At 41.1% G+C, this 25,786-nt stretch overlaps 1 protein-coding gene across 3 annotated transcripts in view; it reads right to left on the reverse strand.

Moving 5' to 3' along the window:
• APBA1 (amyloid beta precursor protein binding family A member 1) overlaps positions 1-25,786 on the reverse strand; it is a 413,377-nt gene that overhangs the window by 346,530 nt on the left and 41,061 nt on the right. The gene's annotated exons all lie outside the window — the stretch shown is intronic.

Below are 25,786 nucleotides of genomic sequence, written 5' to 3' on the forward strand. Positions count from 1 at the left end.
ACCATCAAATCCAGGGCACTGCTATGGGTTCCAGGTTTGCTCCTGCTTACGCCGGGCTCTTCATGGGCTGGTTCGAGCGGGGGCATGCCTGGGGCAAACATGCGTCATCATGGATGCACCATGTAATATTCTGGGGCAGATATATTGATGACGTCATCATACTTTGGGATGGACAGGTAGAGGACTTAATGTCATACTATGACTATCTCAATGACAATCCTTTTAATGTCAAATTTACCATTAACCATAGCCCTAAGGAAATTGACTTCTTGGATATCACCTTCTTTATCCAAAACAATCATATCCATAGCCGGACACATAGAAAGACAACGGCCTGCAACAGCACACTTCATTATAGAAGTTCTCATCCACAACATGTGATCAATAATATCCCCTATGGGGAAATGATCCGCATGCGCCGGAATTGCAGCATGGAAGAGGATTTCATTTCCAACATAAGAGAGACAGAAAGACTGTTCTTGGAAAGAGGATATCCCAAAGACATCCTCAGTGAAGCACAAAACAAAGTAAAAAAGATCAATAGAACAACTATGTTAGTCAATAAGAACAAGAAAGTGCCCAATAAGAGTTACATTTCATTTAACACCCAATTTAATGAACAGAGTAGTAGGGTGTATAACACCCTCAGAAAGCACTGGCATTTACTCACTGACGTACCGGGCCTTAATGAGTATTTGGACAAAAAGCCCATGGTGACATACAGAAGGGGACAAAACCTTCGAGATATGCTCTGTCCCAGCTATGTCACTACAACCAAGAAACAAACCTGGCTCACTACAAAAACTGTAGGTTTCTTTACATGTAACAAATGTAATGTTTGTAATCTGGGGATGAATAAGACCAAAATCTTTAGTTTCAACACCAGACGCAAACACACAATTGAATATCTCATCAATTGTAATTCAACTTACATAGTGTACATAATATGCTGCCCATGCAATAAAATATACGTGGGCAGTACAAAAAGGCCCCTGAAGTTGATAATCCAGGAACATGTCCGGGCTGTTCGTAATGGGGATATGAGGTACCCGCTGACTTTCCATATGCAGGAAAAACATTCAAGGACAGACAATCTCCGATTCATGGGTATAGATCAGGTCCCAGCACACCCTAGGGGTGGAAATAGAGAACTTGCACTCAGAAAGAAGGAAGCAGAATGGATATGTAGACTACGGAGTGTTGAGATGGGACATAATAGTGACAATGAGATGCATTATTTTTTATAAAAACCTGTCATAACTAGGATATGCCTGATACGAATCACTGGTAACATAACATATGTCTTCATTCATGAAAGTCTGCCCCTACTTCGGTAGGACGTATATTAATCATTGGAAACACAACATATGTAGTAAATCATGTAATTCTGCTGTCCTTGGTCCTTACTGTCGCTTCAAATCTTTTCCTAAGACTCTTTATAAAATCCGCTCTGTATAAGATTTTAAGTACTGAAACTATATGGAGCACCCGTCATTATACTGCCAGTTCACTAGGGATATCCGTTACGATAGAGTTTGTGTATAAATGATCTATTCAAACGACATATTGAAGAAAGAGAGAATATAGGTCATGTGACTAAGATTATTATGTTGCCTTTAAAATTTGGCACATTTGACTTTACCTATAGGATCATTGATATAAGTCCATGCTAAGATGGCTACCACATATTGAAATTCACCACTACATGCGTCTGGATTATCAAACGATATATTGAAGAAAGAGAGAATATAGGTCATGTGACTAAGATTATTATGTTGCCTGTATAATTTGGCACATTTGACTTTACCTATAGGATCATTGATATAAGTCCATGCTAAGAAGGCTGCCACATATTGAAATTCACCACTACATGCGTCTGGATTATCACGCTTAGATTACTTTTCCTCTATGTTCAAAATAATTCTTCCTATACAGACTCGCATTTCTAACCTAACAAATAATCCTAGGTAAAGATTCTAAATAGCTCATAAGTACTCCACAGGGAGACCGTCATATCCTGTGCTGTTTCAGGCTTTAGGTCGAATACTCTTAGTGTCCAAGTTTGGCTTCAATATTCATTCAAAATATAATATTGAATCACCTAGTCGTAGTCCGTGCACTGCGCTTGCAATTATTTGCAGTTGTCACGCAGATGCTCGGCTCTCTCATCAGATACAACCTGGTGGATCCTAACTCCGGGTTAGGGACTTCGCACATTCCAAGATGGCCGCATAATTTGTGCCGGTTATCACATGACCTACAGGGGCTTTCGAAGCCGATACTTCGTTTAGACTACAACTTGGAGATAGGAAGTCTTTCTCCCGCCGTTTGATTACTAATAATTCTGGCACTACTTAATAAATATTAATCCTAGATTAAGTAAGGTTTTAATGTCTAACATATACCGTTTTTAAACTCTAATGGGTTATCCATTAATCCAAATGTGTGTTGACCCACCACTCAAAGATGGCCACTTCGTTCATGCCAAAAATCATGTGATCTGGAAGGGGTGTTGCTCCATAACCTAACACAGGTGTTTTGACTTTGCCGGGCCATTCAAAACATATAAAGCGAGTGGTTCTTCGACATTATGGGATTCCTGATCGAGGGACCGCTTCCTGTTGCAGTGGACTTTCCTGTGACCCGCCTTTCATGACTAACAGATTATGGTAAGCGCATGTTAGACTAGCCATGTCGGAAGTATTAGAATAGTTGAGTAGGCTTTGTCTATGAAACAGTGAGATCGGTAATTTTGAGGCGGCATTTTCTCTTGGCTTCTAACCGTGCTCATGGCTCGAAGAGGCGTGCATGACGTAAATATGACCCAGAATTAGAAAATATTTTTTCTCTTTAGTTTTGACCCTAGGATTTGTGTTTACAATATGATGATAGAATGGGTATGCACTTAATATCTAGAGGGACGTATAACGTGAAAAGGGCGCATATGCCCAACCAAGTCCAGCACGCAACGGATCATATTAGGGATTCTGATTGCCCCTTACTGTAGTTTATTCCGAGTTCCTTTAGTAATAAGAAGAGGTGCAATAAGAATATATAGACTGTACAATGGGGGAATGTTGGATGGTTTGGATCCTGTCCCTGACTCTTAGATATAAAGAAATTTTCTTTCATTTTTGTAACTTCTATAGTAGGGTCAGGACCCAAATTACTCCATATGCTCACACCTTATTATGTTTACCTCCCTTCCCTTAGATCGGTTCAAGGGCTCCCTCCGTATTTGTGAGTGGACCACGGCTCTTCAGTCTAACCAAGTAGATACAGACAAGGAGAAACAATCCCCGAAAGTGACATTACAACGAATATGTTTCTGAACCTCCTTTTTCCATATGTAGGTACGTATCACATGGACCTTACATGGGTTTATAGCTTATAGTTCAAAATCTAAATGCCCTACCAAATAGATTCTATTGGGTTATACATAAACAACTTTTTATTATGGAGGTTGTGCCCAATTACGTTTTTTATTAGATTCAATTTATTCTACAAATATTCTTGTTCTAATAAAAAGACCATCTATCTCATATTGCAGATTAAACATATGGTTCATATATAAACAATCCTGGACAGAAGATTCTCAGCCTATATTGGACAGTCTCAAACTAATCAAGTTTGAAGCAACTTACCTGCCTATTCTTGGTAGGTACATTAAATATTCATTATGGAGCATGCCCAGTTCTGACCAATGTTATCTATACACATAAACCTTATACATAGGAATTTTCACTTTTATATGCAGATAATCATGATCTAATTCGAATAAACCTAGTGAATGGCAGTATCATTTTCCAGATTCCCCTCTCTCTGTGTCCACCGACTCTCACCTCTCCCTTTCCTCTTTTTCCTTATCAAGTGTCTCTACACACTTATATGGGATAACTTCAAATAGAAAGTACCTTATATACATATTGCAGATTTGTTTAGCTGTGTTCTTAATGTGGGGGATATTGAGAAAATATGGAAATGAGATATAACATGACATTTTTCGTTATGTTTGAATTGACTTTTTAAATGACCATTTTCTACTTAATAGTATTTATGTAAATATGTCTGTCAGTATGTAAGCTTGAGTTTGTTAGACCAATATCCATTGTAGGATATTTTTTAAACATATGATTTGTGTGTAATTGTATTGTATCTATGTATTTTTTCTAAACAGCCCTGAAGAAGTCCTGTGTTAGGACGAAACGCGTCGGCTGTATCGTTTTGCATTGTCCAATGAATTTGGAATAAAGAAACTGAAATTAAGGATTACCTTGTCCTCTGAAATTAATTTGAATACAAACAAAGTGACACTGTTTATGAATTTGTGGTGCATCTTAGCTTATGTCTGATTAATCAAAGAAATGATTCGGTGTTTTGAGAAAAAAAAACGAAGCCATAGTTCACACTGGATGCTTCAGGGAGGTGTCTGTACCCAGGAGTATTCCAAGATTCCTTTTACTATTGGGAACGAATCTGGACAAAGATGCATACAGCACAGCTATTAAATGCCAATATGAAATGGGGAGGTCCACAAATTATTAATCCAATTTTAGTTATTTTAGTTTTTTTGCCAATTGTGCTTCCTCTTGTGGTTTATTGCTGAAACACAATCCTGGAGACAAATATGGGACTTTGGAATAATCCGTCCGTGGAAACATCTGAGTTTTAGTGGGCCTGTATAAAAAGCGAAGCAGCAGAACGATTGTATCACATTAGGCAGATAATTCACATAAATGTTAAATGCTAGTGTTTCAACCAAATTAAAATGTGTAGCATGTCACAAGTATGGCTTATGAACTGCCCGCAAAAAAAGTTGAAACCTGCAAAAACAGAACTCGCTGGTGTCACAGAACTACCAGGATGACAACTTAATCAGACATTTTCAATGCTGGTTGAAGGTCAAGAATCAGGGTGCTGGCACTGACTGGAAGTCCAACATGATCATCAGGTTGCTGAACACTCTAAAACCAAAATAAGGAGGGTATAAGGTGGGTTCATTGAATTGTTGATGCTACCACTGCCCATCAATAAGTAGCAAGGAAATAGTGTGTAACTGAGGGCACATTGATTTCAGGAGTTTTAGTTGAAGAGGAAAATAGAGAGGAACTAAAACACACACGCCGCAACGACAGTGAAAATGTATCTGCCGACCGGTGACTTTTGGATTGCATCGTCTTTTACAAAGGCGGCCTACACGGCTGGCAAGCCCTGCATATCACAGTTTCTAACAGTGGATTTACCTGCTTGACATTTCTCTACCAATAGCATATAACACGGGTGCTATCGAAGACTTGTCTTTCACTCGATATATGTCTTTGAACCAAGGATGGTTAGATCTTTGGTGGTGGAAAGACCCTCTGGCTTATCATTCTAGGCTACCTAACAATCTTCAACACTGCTAATCATACCACTGTAGACACCGAGGATGAACAAGAACACGCATCACTGTTTATTAGATTTCACGTATGACTGCATTTTAGCTGTTCCTGGCAAACACATTGTACTCGATATGTACTCCAAGAGTATGGGAGCTTCTTAGGCTCAGGAACCTCCACCCACTGGCTTGATACATTATCAATAACATATTGGATCAGACCATAGGAGTATTTTAGTCTAACCTTCTTTCTATTGGCTGTTTGGGTGCATCATTCTGCGATTCGAAAGTAAAAGGAACGATTTTACATATACAAAGAAACTCAAACATTCAACTCTTTGCCTCATCCATGCATTATGTACATGCACAAAGCAATCATTTTTAACTCTTTCGAAGGAATTTTTAGTGCTTTTTTTTTAATGCTCGACCACAAGCATCAAAGCATTGGATTTGTCAATGTCGTTATTCTTCAAACCCATACAGACCTCTCAACTTGCAAGCTCAGAATCACAATCTCTCTCTTGAACCCACTTGCTCAGCAATCTACATGTCTCTACCAGAGGTGCATGTAGAAAACAGAAGTACAGTTGCCTGCACAAAAGGGGGCTTCGTGGCACATTTCTGGGCCAGAATTTGTCAACTGAGATCCACAAAAAGATTTAAAAAAAAATAGTCGGGAACCTTGCAAACAGAAGGATTTCACAAACGGTTTGAGAGAACTATTTTCTATATCCTTAAGGTTTAGAAAACAAGATTCCTTGCGTCCCCGAGCCCTCCTTTTCTTAATTCATGCTTCCATTTCCATTCGAACTAATTGCTCCCTTTAAAAGCGCTCTTAGGAACGCCCCACCAGCCTCTGCATTCGCATCTTCAAAGCAATGACCAGGCTTCGCCGTGCCAGCTCCGCAGTGCCAGGAGACGTGAATGGTGGGCTTTCACAACGCAGACATCTCGAATTAGTGGGGCGGAATTAAGTGAAGGGTATTGTGCGAAACCAGCGGTCTAAATTTAGCTGCCACTTTCACTTTTCAATAAAACCTCGTTTCCTCAATGATCCCAGACTTTTAACCGCAGATAATGAGTTGCGAGGACTTCTCCTTTCAGTGGCTTACATGGCTTTTCAGAGGTCACACTCACCCAGTGGAAATATTTATCCTCATTCCCAATTTGCTGGGCTCGAGGCTGCATCGGATTGCCTCCAAGCAGAATGCATTTGATTCAGAATGGGTTCTTACCCTTTGTAAAGGCTGTAGGGCGACAGCCCCAGTGAGCTGGGCCCTGACAAAACACAAAGCCTAGAAGCCCTAGCGAGGGCTCAATGGCGAGAGGACTGAATGCTCGCAGCACTTCCCACAATGAAGTTGGTACAACCCTGCCTGCTCTCCAATCCTCACACAAAGCGGTGCACATATTTGTAGGCAATCAGGGCTGCCCTCTCCCCTTCCTCTCTGTGTGTGGAGCTCCCCTTCTGGCTGAACATTGCTCTCTGGATGTTAGAACTTCTTTTAAGTGCTTCTGAAAAGCCCACACAGGAGTGTGAGAGCGTGTGCATGTATGTGTGTGTGCGCGCATGTGTGTGAAGGGGAGGGATGTACCAAGAGTGGGGATCAAGGGTTGGAGGCTTGGTTGCCACAAGAAAGCAAAGACCTTGAGAAACAAAATATGTCCTGCTGATAAAAAGTGTAACCATCACTACTCAATGGAGCGTTCAAAAGACACTGCTGAATATTACTTTTGCAATGTCAGAAATTCTCTCGTTCACAAATAAGGGATCTGAATGGTATGCAGTGGGTTCATGAATCAATTCATGCAGATTCACACGAAATAACCTAAACGAAATCTGAACTTAACGAAAAGATTGTCGGGACAGGTGCTAGGTCACATTTGCTTGCTGCCTCCTTTATTTCTTAATATGAGCAAAGAAAAAGATTCAAAGCGCTAATGATGGCGTGCCAAAGAAACTTGGTGTGGAAAGAAAGAATGTCCAAACACTAGCTATAATGTGTCAGCAGTCTACTGCAGAAATATCAGTGCCTTGAAGGCATAATTCCCTGGAAGCGCCAGTCCTCATCCCTTACAGTTCTAAGGCACCCGATGGTTAAGGCAAAAAGTTATTTTGCCTTAACATAATGTGGATTTAATTATCACCCAGTCACTACCAGGTCACTGCATAATGGTGCGAGACAAAATTACATTTCATTTGGGAAATTTATCTAGGATGGCCTCAAACATATACGCCAACTTTCAAATGGCACACTCAAGCGAATGGTTAATAAGCACTGTACCTGGGTACACCTCATTGTATTCCAGAAAAAAATGGTTTTCTTAACTTATTGGATATAATAAAATAAATATACTTATTTGAAAGCCCTTTTTCCAATAGCAAGTAAGGGGACATAGGAAATCTGCTGACACGTAGTAATAACACAATCATAAGTCGGTCATGAGGTTTTGAATGTCCTCGACATGACTACCAACAAAAGATAAATGTGCAAAAACATCCCTCTGCTGCATCACTTCTGGGATAACAGCGAACAGCTGAGTAGAGGACCACTTCACAAGGATGAGAGCACTCTCCTACATATAGCATGAAGAGAGCCATCACAGTGTGCTTGATTCCAGCTGGTTGTGGGCGAAGGGCGTGGGGGCAGCAGTACTTCCAGTGGTCTCTTTTCAAAGGCACATGATTCACCACAGAAGCCAACAGGGAGTCACTATGCTGTATAAATTAGACAAAATAGAAGTCCCTCACAGAATGCCACATAGGTAAAAATCATTACACATAATCTAAGCACATTTCTGTCATGCCAAACAAACACACGTTTCGGCATTCACAACTGTCTGTCCTTGCACACACTTTTATTCTTGAAAAGATGCAACTCTAAGTTAAGCTAGAACTCACTGGCTATAGAGTGTTAAAATAGTCATTTGTTTTGCTTGGACGATATTTCCAGATCGAACTAAAAAGGTAGCTGCATCAATGACAAACCCTATAAAAGCCACAGCATTTTCTCCCTGTTGTAAGAAAGAGAATTATTTATTGGGAGGGATGGTAGAACACTGCAAGTTAAAAAAAAAAAGTCACTTAAAGGTCAGGTGGTACCCGGTGAGGAAATTTCTTGTCACCCCTGGCTTGACAAAATGGCAAAAATGTGTGTACACATATTTTTGCTGTTTTGTCACTCCCCTTCAGTGATGACACCCGGGGCGGCCGTCACCTACCGCACCCCCTTCCTACGCCACTGGTTAGGTCCAGACAAAGGTCTCAATAATTTAAAATTGCATGAAACCCTTACTTGCTATAGCACAGAGCAGACAGGCTTAAATTAGAGTATTTGTGTATAGTATTCAGAAGTGTCGAAACAGTTGAAAAGGCAAAAAATACAACATAATAAAAATGCCCAAAAAGAGAAAGGAAGAAGAGTTTTTGAGGCTCCAAGAGAAAATGTGGTAAGAAAAAGGCACGATTTCAGACTTACATGATGGCGTTTGGGCCAGATACTTTACTGAAATGGAAATCAAAATCCTTCAGAGGGGGGAGGGTGCTGGCTGTATCCAAGTAAGTCCTCTCAAAGCTGGATAGCCCTTGGAGAAGGTCCCGCTGAAGCTATTGGTTGGAAAAGTTAAAATTTTACACCCCTGAAAGGCCGCTCATCGACTGGATACTTTTCAAACCTTTATTCAGTCAAGATTTTTTCATTCAGATTTAGTCTCTTTTTTGGAGCTCACCATCCTCCAGCAGGGAAAGGCGGATAGGCTTACAGCAAAGGTCCCCTGTACAGATTTTTCAAGCCTCTAAATACTCAGAGTGGAAGTAACTGGTCTCCTTACCTGGCAAGGTCGCACCTTGGGTGGGTTGACTTGGGTGGTTGGTCACATAAAGTGCTTTATTTGAGTCGGTGGTTGCCGTTGGGGCCACCAGCACTTACTTTTGGGGATCAGCACTTATTTTTCCGCATCAAGAGAAAAACACAGATCAGGAAGACAGAGGAAGAGAAAGACAGCAAAACCGTCACAAAGGGAGAAAGCAGGGGTCTATAATAGTGAGGTAAAGGGCAGGGAGCGCCTGGAGTTGATTAAAGAGGCATGCGGTGGATTTAACACTACCAGCCTTGGTATTAGGCACACTGATATTTAATTGCACCAGAGGCAGTCTTCTGAACAGAGCTTCGGGCATCGGGACTCTTTCTTTTACTAAGTAAACATTGGTCTCACTCCTCTGGAGGTATGGAAGTCGACAATGTTTGTAAGTCCAAATTTTTCAGAGATTTCAAGTCAAGTTCTTCTGGACATTACGAAGGATCATAGATCTCAGAAACCGCACTTAGGGTGTTAGGACTCACTCCAGCAGAGGCCATCAGCACTGTAAAGTCCTCTTCCAGTTGCAACTGGTCACTTCAAGAAAAAGGCCTCTTGCAACATATTGTGTCCCTGTTACCACACAGGAGGTCAACCAACTGACCCTTTATCATGGGTACAAGTGGTGTGAGGTGCAGCCCTCCAGGCCACCTACCAGGCCTCAAACAAGTGCAGTCCTACTTCTGTTATTTAATAGGTCCACAAAGTGGTTTGAGGAGCAGTGGGTGAAGTACCATCTTGTACATTTCACTAGCCAGGGACGGGGGAGAGACTCCTGGACACTGTAACAAAAGTGGAAAAAGATCCATAGGGAAACCCAGTTACTTTTCCTAAATATGTATTAAAATCTAAATTCACACTTGAATTGGATTTTTAATAAACATTAAAAGCAGTGGATTAACTGTTTTCTAGCTTGTCCCGAGCCAGATTCAGAAAAATTAATATTTTAAACGTCAAGTTTTCCTTGTGGGACAGCCTGAGACTTCCACAGTGAAAATAGCCTTTGGTGGCCTCTCACTACAGGGTTACAGTAACATTAAATTTCTATGTGTTCTACTTTTAAATATTGTGCAACCTACCTTGCTGGCTACCTAACCTACATAGACCTAATCAAATTTAAAATTAAGGTTTTCCCCCGGTTAATAGGGTTATTTTTGCAGGTTTAAAGTTGAGCAGTCAGACTATAATCATAAACTTGGAGACGTGTTTTCCTGTGTCCCACTAGTCAATCAATCAAATCAAACTTAGAAAGCGCACAGCTACCCGACAGGGCGTCTCGGGACTAGAAGTCGAAAAAGATATAGCATAGGTCAGTAACTGCTCATGTGGACTAGTGGTGGTCGATTTGGCCAAAGACCAGTCCCTTTTTTTTCCACTTTGGAACTAGAATTGCCAAGCTCGTGGCGGGGAGAGTGAGCTTTACAATGCTCGCTTTTGGCTGGAGGAATTGTTGAACAATTTGGAATGTTTCATGGGTGGAATTTCTAGCTATAGTTATTCTCCCTGAGAAGAACTCCACTTGAGCTGCTTTTATTGCTTTTCCATAAAGTTTTAACCACTTCTTGTATATTTCTTTAGCTTTTCCATAAAGTTTTAACCTCTTCTTGTATATTTCTTTATCTTCTGATTTATAGGCATCCCTCTATTTGCACTCTAAGCATTATGTTTTTTTTCTTGCAACAGAGCTGGAGAAAACCAGGGAGTAGAGGCACTCCATCTCTGTGAATATTTGTTTTTTTTGGATGGAGGCAATGAGTCTGCAATGGTTGTCAGCCAATGGTTAGATTCCTCAACGTCCTACTCAATGAATCCACTCAACAAAGGTGGCGATCATTCTAAAATATCCAGAAGGTCTTGTTGACCAATATTACCCCATGGGTAGGAAATCCTAATTCTGTTAATGCCGCTGGCATCAATGGAAGCAATTCTGAAACTGAATGGAATGAGCCAGCGATCTGCCCAAACAAGTGGAAGGGGACATTAAACTACTATGCCTTAAAGGTTAGAGAACAATAAATCAATTGTGTGTTCTCTCATGTGTGGGACCTGTGCCTAATAGTTGTAAGTTGAGGACCACAACAGTATGCACTAGCGTATCCCACATATCATCAATGTGCAGATTTAAGTCTTCTAAAAACTGGGAAATTTGCAAACAAGTGCCTCGAAATTATGAACTCTGGGAGGGAAATTAAATAAAAGCACCTCAGATAAATTAGAAGACATTTTTATAGAAAAACACATTCCTTCTGCATTCATTAGGCTATCCAGGTGAAATGTGGTACACCGGTATATGCCTCTAAAGATATCGTCAGTCTTTTACCCGCCTTCAGTTCAACCCTATCGTGAAGAACCATCCAAAAATTTGGAAGAACAGCACTTGCTATGTTGAGGTTCGAGGTCTCACTTATGCATGTCTTGATATGAAACACATATCAAGTTTAAGATCATTCAAAAGATTGACCACATCCAGGAAGTGCTTGGGTAGAGAACGGACATTTATAAGATATACTTTTATGTATGTTTGTTACTAGTTGCTAAGTGTTTCACTGCATCGTCTTCAATTCCTAAACAGGAGTTACAACACCTACATGAAACTGGTCCCTTGAGAGCGTGGCGTGCAAGTTTGCCTGTGCACTCACCCGGAGCTCAAAGTGTCAAGAGTTCTGAACCTGTGTGGGATATCCTGCTCATAGTTGTGAGAAAACAGGCAGTATGGTTGGTGCTGGACGCAATCCAGATATGGACGGGAACAGTCACGGCATGTCCACTGAGCAACCACGCCACTGGCCTGCTTATGAAGGGTTCCCAGGAAGCCGAGCACATTGCCCTGGCCAATAGAGCACTAACCATCCAAGATGGCGTCCCAAAAGCGGGACAGAAGAGAAGAATAGTCATCTGTTGGGGGAGCAGATAACACACTCTCTCCAACAATAAGACCAGAGACTGTGAGTAAATAGCAGGATAAGTGCTAGAATCCACAGGTGATATGTAACTTTCCATGCCATGGGTGTATTTCTGCACCATTACGATGGCCTTATAGGAAAGTTAAGTATGCCAATTATGAGTTAGCTAATTTATCAGATCTGAATGGTTAGAGCATTGGGGCCTGATTAGCAATGTCCCAGTGCACAGAGTGAAAAGTCATCGGCATCAGTCCAGAAAAAATGGAGATGACCATACCGAAAAGGGCACTTTTTCACAACTGTACTATGGCATTACTTTTTGATAAACATCAAATTAATATGCAACAGCGGTCCAAGAAGTCGCAATTTTGTTTCACCCGCCCACTCTCAATCACCAATTGGTCATCCTCTGACCTCTGCTGAACTTTGTGCAGTCAAGTCCTTCGGTACATAAGAAGAAAGCGAGAGTAAGAGTTTACCATGATTCAACTAAGGGACAGAAAGGGAGTGAGAAAAAGAGCAAGGAGGAGGAAGTGAGGAGCAAGAGAAGGAAGGGCATAGTTTACTATAAACAGGTCTGTTACGTTTGATCAGACTAAAAACACATTTTACCACGATTTCTCATCAAGACTAGCATTAACAATGGTAAAGTATAATAGTTCATATTTTAGTTTGCTTCTTTAAGCACTATTCTTTCTTATGGAGTCAAAAAAAGCTTTCAAATGTTTCTCTAAACATCTCAATGTCGTTAAAGTGGCCTTACACCAACTCATCAGGCAATTATTGATTGTCAATTATTCAGATAATGTCTATATTAGTGATGGTCGGTAACTGCACAAAATTGTATGTAGAAGAAATGCTTAAACTGCAAAAATATGTAACTAAAGAGCAAGAGCCCAAGGATGTTTTGGGAAGCCTGCTACCAGTGCTGTGAAATACCAGGGATGCTGAATGCAAGTCTTTCTAGCTAGGATTAGACTTCGCCCAACAACTTTCATCTTTGCAGGTGCTTTTTTTTTATACCTGCTTTCAATTGTTGTTACTGTTTCCATATCTCCGCCTCCTTCTTTATCCCTTTTCTGTCTTTTTATGTCTTGCTCTGGGTAAAACATTGGTGATGAAAAATATGTCCCAGTGCCCAAAAATGAGAGTCACAAAACTGTTTGCCCGCAAGTTCCAATACAGATACCCAAGAACTGATCTGGGAGACAAACGACGGCTCCCAGACATCCTTTTGCATGCTGGAGACCCGCAGCAGAAGCCAACTTTGTTCACCGAATTGACGTCCATGGGAATCCGATTTAGGACATTAAAAGCTTCCACGTCGACACATGTATCAGGACTTGTTTGAGTCCTGTGTTTGTTTAGGGGTCCGCTGTATCTGTCTGCTTTAAATCACCATGAGAGCTGTGTTGTGTTGTGTGTAAACATCAATTGTAGCATTTGGAAAGCACAAAAACACTGTAGCATTGCGGTTGTACTGAAGTGGTACTTTTCCTCTACACTGAGGGTACTCTGTTCCATGATACCATAGGCCAAAGAAGAGACAACAGATATGTAGCATTTGGTTATCATCTCAGGCATGTACAAAGACATGTGCATTCATTTAAATATAATGTACCAGAAATGTATACAATTACACCTTTTCTCCCACAGCAGAAACTGAGTGTTTTAGGCACTTAATAATATGGCTTAATTACTGCCTCAAACAACTGCACGGATTTATTGAATCCTGAAGAAAGAAAGATTGAGTTAGTATTGCACAGAACAGATTCAACTTTATGACCTAAATGTAACGTGAATATATATGTGCAGTAGGTACATAACTTGCTGAACTACTTTTCAGGGACAGAAAATGTGACCTGCAGATGAACAATAGGCCTTGCACAAGGTACATTAACACACTAAATAAACTGCAATATTAGGATAAAAGATGGCAGATACAAAAAGATCAAATGTATGTGTAGGTATAAATGTATGTGCTGCGTGAAAAGTCTGGATTTAAACTGAAGCAACTGAGTTACTCACAGGATCTGCAGATTAGTGAAGGGACAGACTGCACAAAGTGACTTCAGAATCCTAGGACTCAGTGGCTGAGGGAAGAAGGGCTGGCTGGCTGAGAATCTCATGAGATGTGAAGGTTAGTGAAGATGCTCTGCAGGCTAATAGAATGTGTGCAAAATGGCGCCAATGACTAGCATGGCTGAGGGTCTTTACGTAGAGGTCTGACCGCTTCAAACAAAGGGCAAAGTCAGCAACTATGGGCAATGCAATTTTTGATTAAAAAAAACGTAATCAATTCATATTACCAGTTATCCATTGAACAAAACTCAGAAATAGTCAAGAGTGCCTCATGGAGCCCTTATAAACAAAACCGCTAGGTATATCCTGGAAAAGATTGGAAGAATCCTTGCATTTGTTTGAAGTAAAAGGTGGAATTCCTTTGCGAAACGCAAGCCTCACTTTAAGATATAAAGAACCATTTGAGAAGACAGTTTTGAGGTTCATGTGAACCACATTCCATGTTTAGAATGGTTGCCTACCCTTTCCAACTTCAACCCTACACCAGAACAAGCAGGAACAGGTCTGATCAGGTGAAAAGAAGCAGGAGCAAAGAAAACAAATTATCATTTTAATGGAAACATTTTCAGACGTTCAAAACAACTGCCAATGCCAATAGTTCAGGCTTATAATACCTCCTCAGTCATTGATAAATGTATGCACTCAATATCCTCAGACATTCACTGTTACTCATCCTTGCACTGGTGCATCCTATCATCCACCCAGTGACTCATTCTCATATCCACTCCATTGCAGAACCACGATCAAACGCACACAAACTCAAAAACATATAAAAGATGAATTAAAAAAAAGAAAAGTAGAAAAAAGAAAAACATACTGCAAGCTAAAGCATATAATTATAATAAAAATGTACGCACAGTAGCAGGTGGCTGCCTTGATTTTGTTTTGTACAAAGTGGATTTTTGTTTGACAGGTCCAGCAAGGCCACCACCTTTAAAACTACCAAGTTGGAAAGGTAAATCATTGATATACTATGGACAATATCAATCCATGATGCTCAACTGGTTTAGACGCCATGGCCGTCTCGAATGCATATGAAAATAAAAAGGTGAGAGAGAAAGTAAGAGGACCTAGAAAAACTGAGAAAATGGCAACTGGGTGTGGGAGACTTATGTTTATGTTTAGCCTTAAGATTTCTTTTTACTGCTTTGAATAGTCTGTAATCACCTTCACACAGCCAGTAAGAAGCACTCAGATAAGTGCTGGAAGAATATTTTGTAATTTGTGCATTGATGCGAATTTGTGAGATGTCTCAACTTCAGGGGCGGCTCGCCGAGGGAGTGCTGCGGGGTGGGGGTAGTGGACTCAGACATACGACGGACAGGAGTATGGTAAGTAATTAAATGATTAAAACTATTTACCTTGCGCTCGCTGCATCGCCAACTTGGCCTGTCACTATAACCAGCTCAGTGCTACTGTACTAAGCATAACCTTCCCCAAGGCTTATCCATCAGGTATATAGCAATGAAATTACAAATATGTACAACATTACAGTTGTCAAAACAATATTAAATCTCTAACGACAGGACCTAATCTGGATTTTCATTGCAAAAATCTTGTATCCCTATGGATTCCTTGAGTGTGTCACCTCCACTAAATCCAGTGAATATTACACTATGAGCCTACAGGCCTTAGCACAGTGTAATAACAATCCACCATTAAAAGCCTATCCCCATAGATAAGAAGATGCACAAGTAACACAACTTTAACTCTGTGCGTAACCAATACTTGGTGACACAAAAGCTCTAGGAGGTGGGCAACAGGGCCCCAGATTTGCGGGCATCGCTTGGTAGGAGGACTCTCGTTTTGGTACACATGATTCAGGGCCTTGCAGGGGATACAATTATAGGCAACAGGGAAATCTCTACCGCTTTTGCTGATTACTATTGGGTCCTATATGCCTCGGTGACCACCTCCTCAGAGGGTGAAATAGACAACATCCAACTCCCTTGACTAGATGCACCAGACCGGGAACTACTGTTGGCTGGAATTATGGAGGCTGGAATTACGGAAGCCAAACTAGGGGCGGCCATTAAAACACTGCAATCAGGCAAAACGCAGGTGGAACTTTATTATGGTTTTGTGCGATGACTATCAACCCTTCTCATGAGTACGTACCAAGGCAGTGAGAGAAGAGGGGTCCTTATTCCAATTTCAATTAACTATAGGTTGCTAGTCAAACACAAATACGAAGTATATGATATTCTGGAAGAGCATCTGCCAGACACAGTCTTCTTAATGGAGTTTTGGCTTATGGAGGACTCATCCCCGGACCTTTTACAAGCCACCTCTAAAGGTTTTGCCATTATGAGACCCGATAGGCAAGCGCAGAGATGAGGGGGATTGCAATACTTTTCAAGCAATTGTTACAGTGCAACTTCTCCGAGCCTGGTATTGAGGGAAGTGAAGCAGCCTTCTTTTCTCTGGCTCCAGTTATTGTACAATATAAGGAATTCTGATTTATTGTCCTCCTGATCCTGCTTCTGACTTGGTCTCATTGTTAGCGGAAGTTATGTCCACACTGGTACTTCGCTACTCTACTAACTTCACAGTGGCTGGAAATTTTAATCTGTATTTTGACGATACTACAGGCCTAGCAGCGATGACTGTGGTCACAGATTTGGCGGGTTGTCAGTTCCTTCATCATGTGTCCTCCCATACGCATAGACTGGGGCACATTATTGATCCTATTTTTTCAAATGTGGCTACTATAAAGACAGAGCAGCCTACTCCACTCAATTGGACCAAACATTCCTAGAGCCTATGAGGTATTAAAGGAGGATTACAGGATTGATTTCCCCCATGTGAATTTCATTAGTTCTCACTTGTGGCATGTTCAACACTACAAAGGAGCTAAATACAATTAGCACTAGCTTAGCTAGGTTGACAGGGTCCCTAGTGCAAGCAAAGTAACTGGGCCACCTCACTACAATGGCATTTCAGTCTATCAGTTGCCCCAACACTCCTCAATCTCCTTCAAAAAAAAGTCTGCATCTGCCACATCAAACCTCACTGCCACTCGCATACACGCACTATTTATTTCCACTCCCTGCCCTGCATTTCTGCAAATCAAGGCCATAAACCTAAAAAGCATTAGCAAACCCAATAGGTTTGGCCCTTGTAAAGTGCATGCATACAAAGACATATGAAGGCACCCCACAATCACACTGCTGCCCTCACATGGGCACATCACTAACACTGCATTCACACAAGCATAGGCCTCACTCTGCACTCATACAACTTTCAACCTAGAGACCACTTACCCTGCACTCACTAAAGACAATGTTAATGCTACATTCACATAAGTACATCCTTCACAACGCACTCACAAAACAGGATGGCTATCCCTGCACTCACACAGCTTACACACCGGTACACCACTCAATGGGAAGGAACAGAGTTTGGACAGATGGTGGCAAAGGAGACCCAGGTTGATTATCTGGTACATTGTCCCACTTGTGTAATTCAAAGCTCTTGAAGTAAACGACACTGAAGCCTGAATGTCCACTGTAGTTATCAAATCTCCCAGTCACACTTGGACCAGCACTGCAGACTATGTGAGTCTTTGGACGTCTGCAAGAAGATTTTTGGTATCAAAAAAACACCCACTAGCCTTCTAAAACACAAAGAGGTAATTTCCTTCGTATTTCAAGCATATGCTAATATAATAAAGAAACAAATATTTTTTTTTAAATGGCAACTAACTATGGAGGGCAAGTGCTTCAATAGATTTTGAAAAGTAAAGCTTATACTGGTCTGTCATCTTGGAACAGTTAAAGTGATAGAGTGTGCATATAACAGTTTCAAGACAGTGGGATGACTTTGAAGTTTGCAGCAGTGATGCCTGGTGCTCTGTATAAGAAAGCTGTGGTCCAATGGTAGCAGAGCTGTTGATACTCTCATTATTCAATCATCACTGGTCTGCATTTGCTAGTGAGCTGCTGGAGGATGGACAAAAGGAAATATCTCCTGAGGTCCTGAGTAACACAGAGTAAGCAAGCTAAATATGGTTACTGTCTGATAAATAGTGATGTGGGCTTACCTAAAGCCCATTTTCTCGAAGTACGATTATGTATTATTTTTGAGAAAACATAGACTAAAGAGACAGCTAAACCAGTCTTTTGGTCAGACATGAAACATACAGAAATAGATAGAGCACAGTGAGAAGGAGAGCAGGGTGTCTTTGGTTCACATGCAAAAGACAAAGTAGTAGTCAAGAGCATCACAATCTTCCCTGAAAGACATTGAACAAGGGTGGTACTGCAGGACCCCAGCAAGTTTCCTTTAAAGACCTGAAACAAGCATGATAGTGCAGTGCCAGCCAATTCAAGCTTCATTCAAAGTTAATGAACAAGTATGCTACTGCAGGGCCAGTGCAAGATTGCTTCAAAGACAGGATAAAGTTATGGCACTGGGCAGCACCAATTAACAACTCCCTTGGATACAACGATAAACCAGCATTTTAGACTTGCTACAAGTGTAAGGAACAGCACAGAGGTGTATGAGCGTAAGCCTGACTCTCACGCAAAACAAGATTTCCAAACACAAAACAAGTACAGCACCTCAAAGCTGCACACACTTACCTCACACTCAGAACACATACCGAATTGGTCAGAAACAATGAAAGCTACCTTTGCATGCACAAAACATCGACAACATTATAAACACGTGATGCGCAAGATTTGGCAGCAATGGAAGCGTGACTCACACGCAGCACAGGTCCAAGATTGCCATCAGCAGTGCAAGCTAATATATCCTCACATACAAAACCGTTCTCACAATGGCAGCTGTATCTAAGCCTATTTCAGGCACAGAATACACAGAGTAAGTATAGAATGGAGTGATCCACTGAAGGCTTGAACCAGATGCTAGGCTATGGTGCAGCTCGGGGTTCTCTTGAGCCCAAAATGAGCTTAGCATTCTTATGGTTTCTGCCTGCTACACACACTCTAACCTCAGGCATGAAGAATGAAAGACAAAGCATTAAACTTTGACAGAAGCAAGAAAGGGATGCCAATTTAGTGGCTGAATTACACAATGTGAAATCAGAAAATCTGAGATCAAGCTAAGCTTGGCCACATCAACAAATTGTGTGATCCTTGGCAAAAATTTAATCTAATTGTGATTCCTAGGTTTTCAGTATTGCATAGGAGAAAGCCTTGAAATATAGGAGGATGTGTGCTGTGCAAAAATCTCTTGGGTTTGACCTAATGAACTTTTAATGCTGCTCCTTGTAAAATAAGAATGTAGCTCACATATAGGGTGCACATGACAACTGACTTGCCTCGGAGTGCACTAATGGTATTGTTGGAGTGGAGGGCGGGTCTTGAATGTGGAAAAACACTCACTTTTAATAAATGCCTCTGAATACAGTGATGTAATCGGACGTACTAAGGTGAAAAGCTTGTCAAAGAAATATACTGCATTTAATTTTTTAGACACTTCATCATATTTTTGCATAGTAGTTGTTGCATAATTCTATACCAAATGTTCTGATGGCTCTTTGGGCCAAGACAGCTCCTTAAATTGACTATCCCTGTTAATGTGTCGGCTCCCCCACCTCTATTACAGAACTGTGTATAATAACACTTACACGAGTTCCTCCTCTCTCAATATCTCGCTCTGGTAAGCAAAATCTTGTTTACCAAGCTTCTGGTCAGTTTTCATGATCTCAGAACAATACCTATTCCTACTTCTGGTTTTAATAAGGAAGAATTAAGCATTAGTGACTTCAAAAAGTTGTTTAAAGTTACCTGTGTGTTTTGTTTTCCACAACAAATTAAACAGACACTTATATCATTCCTTTTCCCCAGTTCCAGCACTGTGTCCTAAGAAAGTCTATGTTCTTTTACTAACTGCAATAGTCTGCTCTTCACCCTTTCAGGCTGAACACAGTGAATGAATAGTGTGACTGTCTTGTCTTCAGAAGCCACCCTGCAGAATGGACATCACTTGTTCTGTGACCTCTGTTGGTGTCAGGCAGCCAGGGCTGAATGGCACACACTACATTTTAAAAGGTGAACATATGCACTGCTCAGTTATTCAGACCTCTGCAGGTGCTTCAGTAGATTCTGCTGCTCCGAGTCCTACTCATTCAGCTGAAGGAATCAGGCAGCGCCACAAGCAGGCTCCTGGTGCTTTAATAGCTCCTGTGCTCCTAATAGGTAGGGATGCTGGAACAATTTTGAGACTAGTGGTGCTACCATTAATGTTACATCACTGATCTCATAGGGATTCAGAAAAATCCAATTAGCACACAAAGAACAATTGTCGCAAATGACCCATGCCCGTTCAGCAGGAGGGTGGTAAGTTGCAATATGTAGCTGGTATTACATTTAGGAGCACATGGTCACAAATATTTTACTAAAAAAATGGTGTGGTAGCCTCTGTTATTTACAAACAACACATTTTCTATTTAAATGACCATTAAAATTGCACAGACATAATTTTACTGATAAAACTATACAGCACACAAACGATAAGGCGTGTCAAAGAATAGATGTCATTTACGGATCATCAAGTAAAGTGTCTTGATTTGTTCTGATCATATTTAGTTTTCCCAATAGACTTTAGAATTAGGAAAAATGTTTATTTTAAAATATTTGTACAGTTCATATAAAAGTATTTATATTTTGTTATGTAAAGGAGAAAACATCCTACAGCCTTTCAATTCACACCAGCCAGATTTTCACATAGTTCACTTTACAAAATCCACACACTTTGCAGTAAGTGAAAGATAAAATAAACACCAGTCTCCGCATTAAAATAATAAGCAATGTCAGAAGACTATACTGGCATTTGACCTACGCACAGCAAACGTTACATAATAAAAACAAAATTGAAAGTAATCTTTAATGCTGGTTCAGCTTCAGAACTCCAGTATGGTTATTTAGGTGCCCTTCAAGGCCACAAAAGGGCTGTTGTAGTTGGGCCCCCTCCGACCTCTGGGCCCCGGTGAACAGCGGTAGCTGTAACTCTGAAATCAAGGGTTCTGTATCCTGCCTCTCATAACATCAAAAGGAATGGGTTAGTAGGGACAGTTTACGCAGGATGAGAAATATCAGGTTTCACCATTGCAAGGTGGAATCTGGGTACTTTCTGCCCACAACCAGCGATACTGAGACGAGATACTATAAGAAATATTGAGGTGTAACAAAAAACCAAAGCTAGTCCTCAAGTAAATGAAATACCCTAAATGTTAACATTATCAAGGAAAAAAAAGGACACCATAGGAAAGCTGGTCTTTCACTTGAGCTACTTAATGGCAAGATCTCTGTATTTCCGTGTCAACCTCAAAGCCTTACAGTTCTGGGAGTGAATCATACAGCTCCTTTTTTATATGAGGCAAAGTTTCATAATAACCTTTAACCTTAACTCTGCTATGACCACTACTGTTCTGTGGTATTGTGTAATTTTAGTTATCCATATTGATCTTTGCCTGTGAACCATTATCACAGAAGGCAAGACATTGGCCCAAGAGGAGTACCCCCTGCTTGCTCCTCTGCAGCCAAACATATAGGTTCTATTAGGACTCTCTAAATCTGAGATAGGGCAACACATAGCTCTATCCAATCTGGCAGCACATGGCTCTATCTTAAACACATGTAGATATCAACACTGCCTGGGTCAAAACTCAGTCACCATAAAACCTCTTCACAGCCCATCTCAGCCTAAAGGGATCCAGCCTCAAGAAATTCACCCAGATGTAGGACAAGATCCAGTAAAGCTCAAGCAGCCCATCTTGATATTCCTGGAGACACGTTAACTAGTCCTGGGGACTCTGGCTTACCACCTAGCCAACGAGTGCTGATCCCCTGAAACCGCTTTGACAAAAAAAGTCAATTTAGAATTCCCCACCACATTTCCCTGTGTTGCTGAACTGGCAGCTCAGCTATTATTGGCTCCGCTGACTTCCCACTTGTTGGATTACTTTCTCAGCTGATTAGACCAGCCACCACATCATGACTACCCAAGTTCTAGCTAGGGCCTCACATACTATATCATCTGGTTTGATTGTTGGAAGTCCATTAACATGAAGGCCCTGGAAAGAAAGGCAGTCCTATTGAAATGCAAGTGTTTCAAATTTCAAACTTAACCTGTTCCACTGTTATCTGCAGTCTCCAAACTTAAATGTGCACCTCTATAATATCGCCAATGACAATCACACCACACGTTAATCAGCAATGGCCACTGGAACCACACGTAACTTCAATCAGCCCAAAATCTAGACAACCTAAATAACACCATCTGCTGCGGATTGGGGTGGATTAGAGTGGGGTGGGGTGGGTGGATTGGAGCGGGGAGGATTGAGTGGGGTGGACTGGAGTGGGCCAATTGGGGTGGTGTGGATTGGGGTAGATAGAGGACTGCAGTGGGGTGCTTTGAAGTGATGTGGATTGGGGTGGATCGAATTGGACTGGGGTGGATTAGTGCGAGGTAGATAGGATTTGGCTGATTTGGATTTAAGTGGATTGGATTAGGGTGAGGTGCGGTGGATTGGATTTGGGGTGATGTGGATTGTTTTAATAGCTACTGTGGCCCTAGTGGGCAGTGATGCTTGGACATTTTTGAGACAAGTGGTGATGCCATCAATGTTACATCACTGAACTTGTAGGGATTCTGAAAAATACAAGCATCACACAAAGAACAATTGTCACAAACTAAACACGCCCATTCAGCAGGAGAATGAAAGGGTTTAATATGTAGCTGGTGTTACATTTTGGAGCACATGGTCACAAATATTTAACAAAAACATGGTGTGGTAGCCACTGTTATTTACAAAACAGCACATTTTCTATTGAAATGACCACTAAATTTGCACAGACTTACAATTTTTCTGATAAAACTATATAGCGCATATACGATAATGTGCGTCATAGAATATGTCAGGGTGAGTGGGGCTGATTGTTTTGGATTGGAGTGGGGCTGATTGTGTTGGATTGGGGCAGATTTGATTGGATTGGGGAATATTGGATTGAAGTGAGGCAGACTGTTATGGATTGGAGCAGATTGTTTTGGACTGGAGTTGGGCAGATTGTTTTGTATTGGATAATATTGGATTGGAGAATATTGGATTTGAGTGGGGCAGATTGTTTAGGATTGAGTGGGGCGGATTGTTTAGGATTGGAGTGGGGCGGATTGAATTGGGGTGATTGGACTGGTGTGGGTGGATTGGAGTGGATTTTGTGGGGTGAATTGGAATAGAGGGGGTGGATTGGGGCGGGGCAGAATGCATTGGGGCAGATTGCTTTGGATTGGAGTGGGGCAGATTGTTTTGAAGTGGGGTAGACTCGAGTGGGTCAGATTGTTTGGATTGGAGTGCGGCAGATTGGAGTGCGGCACACTTATGGATTGTAGTGGGGCACATTGTATTAGACTGGAGTGGTGCAGATTGTTTGGGATTGAATGAGCAGATTGTTTTGGATTGGAGTGTGGCAGTTTGGAACGGGTGAATAGGGAGGATTGGAGTGGATTCGACTGGGGTGAGTGGTTTGAATACGAGTGGAGCAGACTGGTGTGGGGTGGATTTGCGTGGTTTGGAGTGGGGTGGATTAGGGTGTACTGCACAATGTGCTAAAGCATCCTTTCAGAAATTACACACGAGAAAAACAATGTTGCTATGAAATAAAATATTCCTCTTCTTACGAGAGCAGCGTCCCGATCAAAAACAAAAGAAAACATGGAGTACAAAGTGAGAAAAGACGATCTTGGCAAAATAAAAGAAAGTGAACTACAGAAAGTAAATCATTGCAATTTTGTTTGTCCTGCTGGTACCCAGCACGATGTACCGTTTTTGACAGTCACACACCGTTTGTGTGTAGGGCACTAAAAGTTTAAAAGAATATACAGTACCTTAAGCACGTCGGGGGCAGCTTACAGGCACTAATTAAGTTGAATCAATCAGTACTTGGTCGCTGCTCCACAAAGAGGAATGGAAATGATGTTAGGCCTGCCGTGACAAATTAGGAGGCTGCAATGAAGAGTGCCACGCATGCCAACACATGGTAAACAACAGGCGGGCTCCAAGCCCTTATTGTTAACAACAGTGTCTCGCAAGCGAGACGCATGTTCTCGCACGCTCAAAAAATTTGTTTTATTTGTTTGCCATTTACAAGTGCTGCTCAATAAGGCTGGATAACAAGGACTAGAAGGTTAAATTCCTATTGTTAAAAACAAAAGCAAGCGAGCAGTCCAGGAGTGGTGATGCGACATATCTTAACCCCTACGTTCACCATCAAAATCTCTGCGCTGTAATCATGAACTATTGTAAGAGCATAAAGGCAAAGGTAAATTAATAACTAATAAATGCTGTCAATAAACTTAATAAATAATTTAAACAGATTCCTACTAAATATGTAATGCACACATTAAGAACACTAACAAAACCGGTAAATTCATGGCACCTACATTGTAAAAACTGACAATGCAGTAGGTCACTAGATCATTTGATGAACTTTATGCATGCAACTGTCTTTTTAGGGTTAATGACACCCACCAGAATATACCCGACATGGAAACTACGATATTAAGCTACTGAACAATAGATGAATAGTTCAAACACATACTTTAAAAACAAGATAGTGTCAAATCTGCTTCCCAGCATGATTTTTCTTTCAACTTTATTGCTGGTGGCTCGTGGTCGAAGGACTTAAAAGGAAGCCTTTCGCAGTAGTTCCCAGAAGAAACAAGTGACGTGCCCCAGGTAAAATCCCTGTAAATCGGGTCTACCGCTGACTTCGCATGCTAGCTCTAACCCAACATTAGGTTTGCTGATTTGGTAGTGTAAATACTTTAGGATTTCCACTAGGTATGGGAATACAGCCCAGTATAAACATTTAGGAATCCTGAAAAGTTGCATACATCTCAAGTCCATTAAGACACAGAAGCGGACATGTGTAGTTTTTAATTTCTCCAGCATGACGAGTTACTTGTTGGAGTGACTTATACTACCAACATACTTTTCCAACAATGGACCTTTGTCAGTGTTTAGTATGTTAAAAAAAGGTCCAAAGTCTTTATATGCAAATACAAAGGCTGCCTTGTCTTTATATTTCACAGCACACCTATTTATTTCACCATCTTAATCTTACTGTCACTTTTAACCCACTCTTGCATTTTGTTTTTCATGGCTGGTTTCCCCTTTTGTCACTGTTTTGCCATCTTTGTCTTTCTTCCTCCTACTTCTACTTAGAACGTTCTTGTTTTAGATCGAAGTCTAAGAATTAAAAAAATAGGTTTGGGGCCCTAAAAACGAGAGCTGGTGCGGATCATCTGCCCGCACCAGCACAAATTAAGCAATGGTGTTTAATTTAGTAGATTAAACACCATACTCTGTGGAAAACGCACTCAATCAGAAATCCGGTAATAGGTATTCCACAACGGAAAAAAAACATTTGCTAGAAAAAGACTTAGAGCTGCACTAATCCTCAATGTTTTCAGAGTAAAACTGTTTTCACTAATGTACCATGTTAAAGGAAAAGACCAACTCTGCTTTACCAAAGCTCATCCTCAAGGACAGGATACCCTCAAGTGCAAGTATGCCTTCGCAGGTAATAGAATGCTTTAG

This window comes from Triturus cristatus, chromosome 2_1 (assembly GCF_964204655.1).
Source record: "Triturus cristatus chromosome 2_1, aTriCri1.1, whole genome shotgun sequence".
Lineage (NCBI taxonomy): Eukaryota > Metazoa > Chordata > Amphibia > Caudata > Salamandridae > Triturus > Triturus cristatus.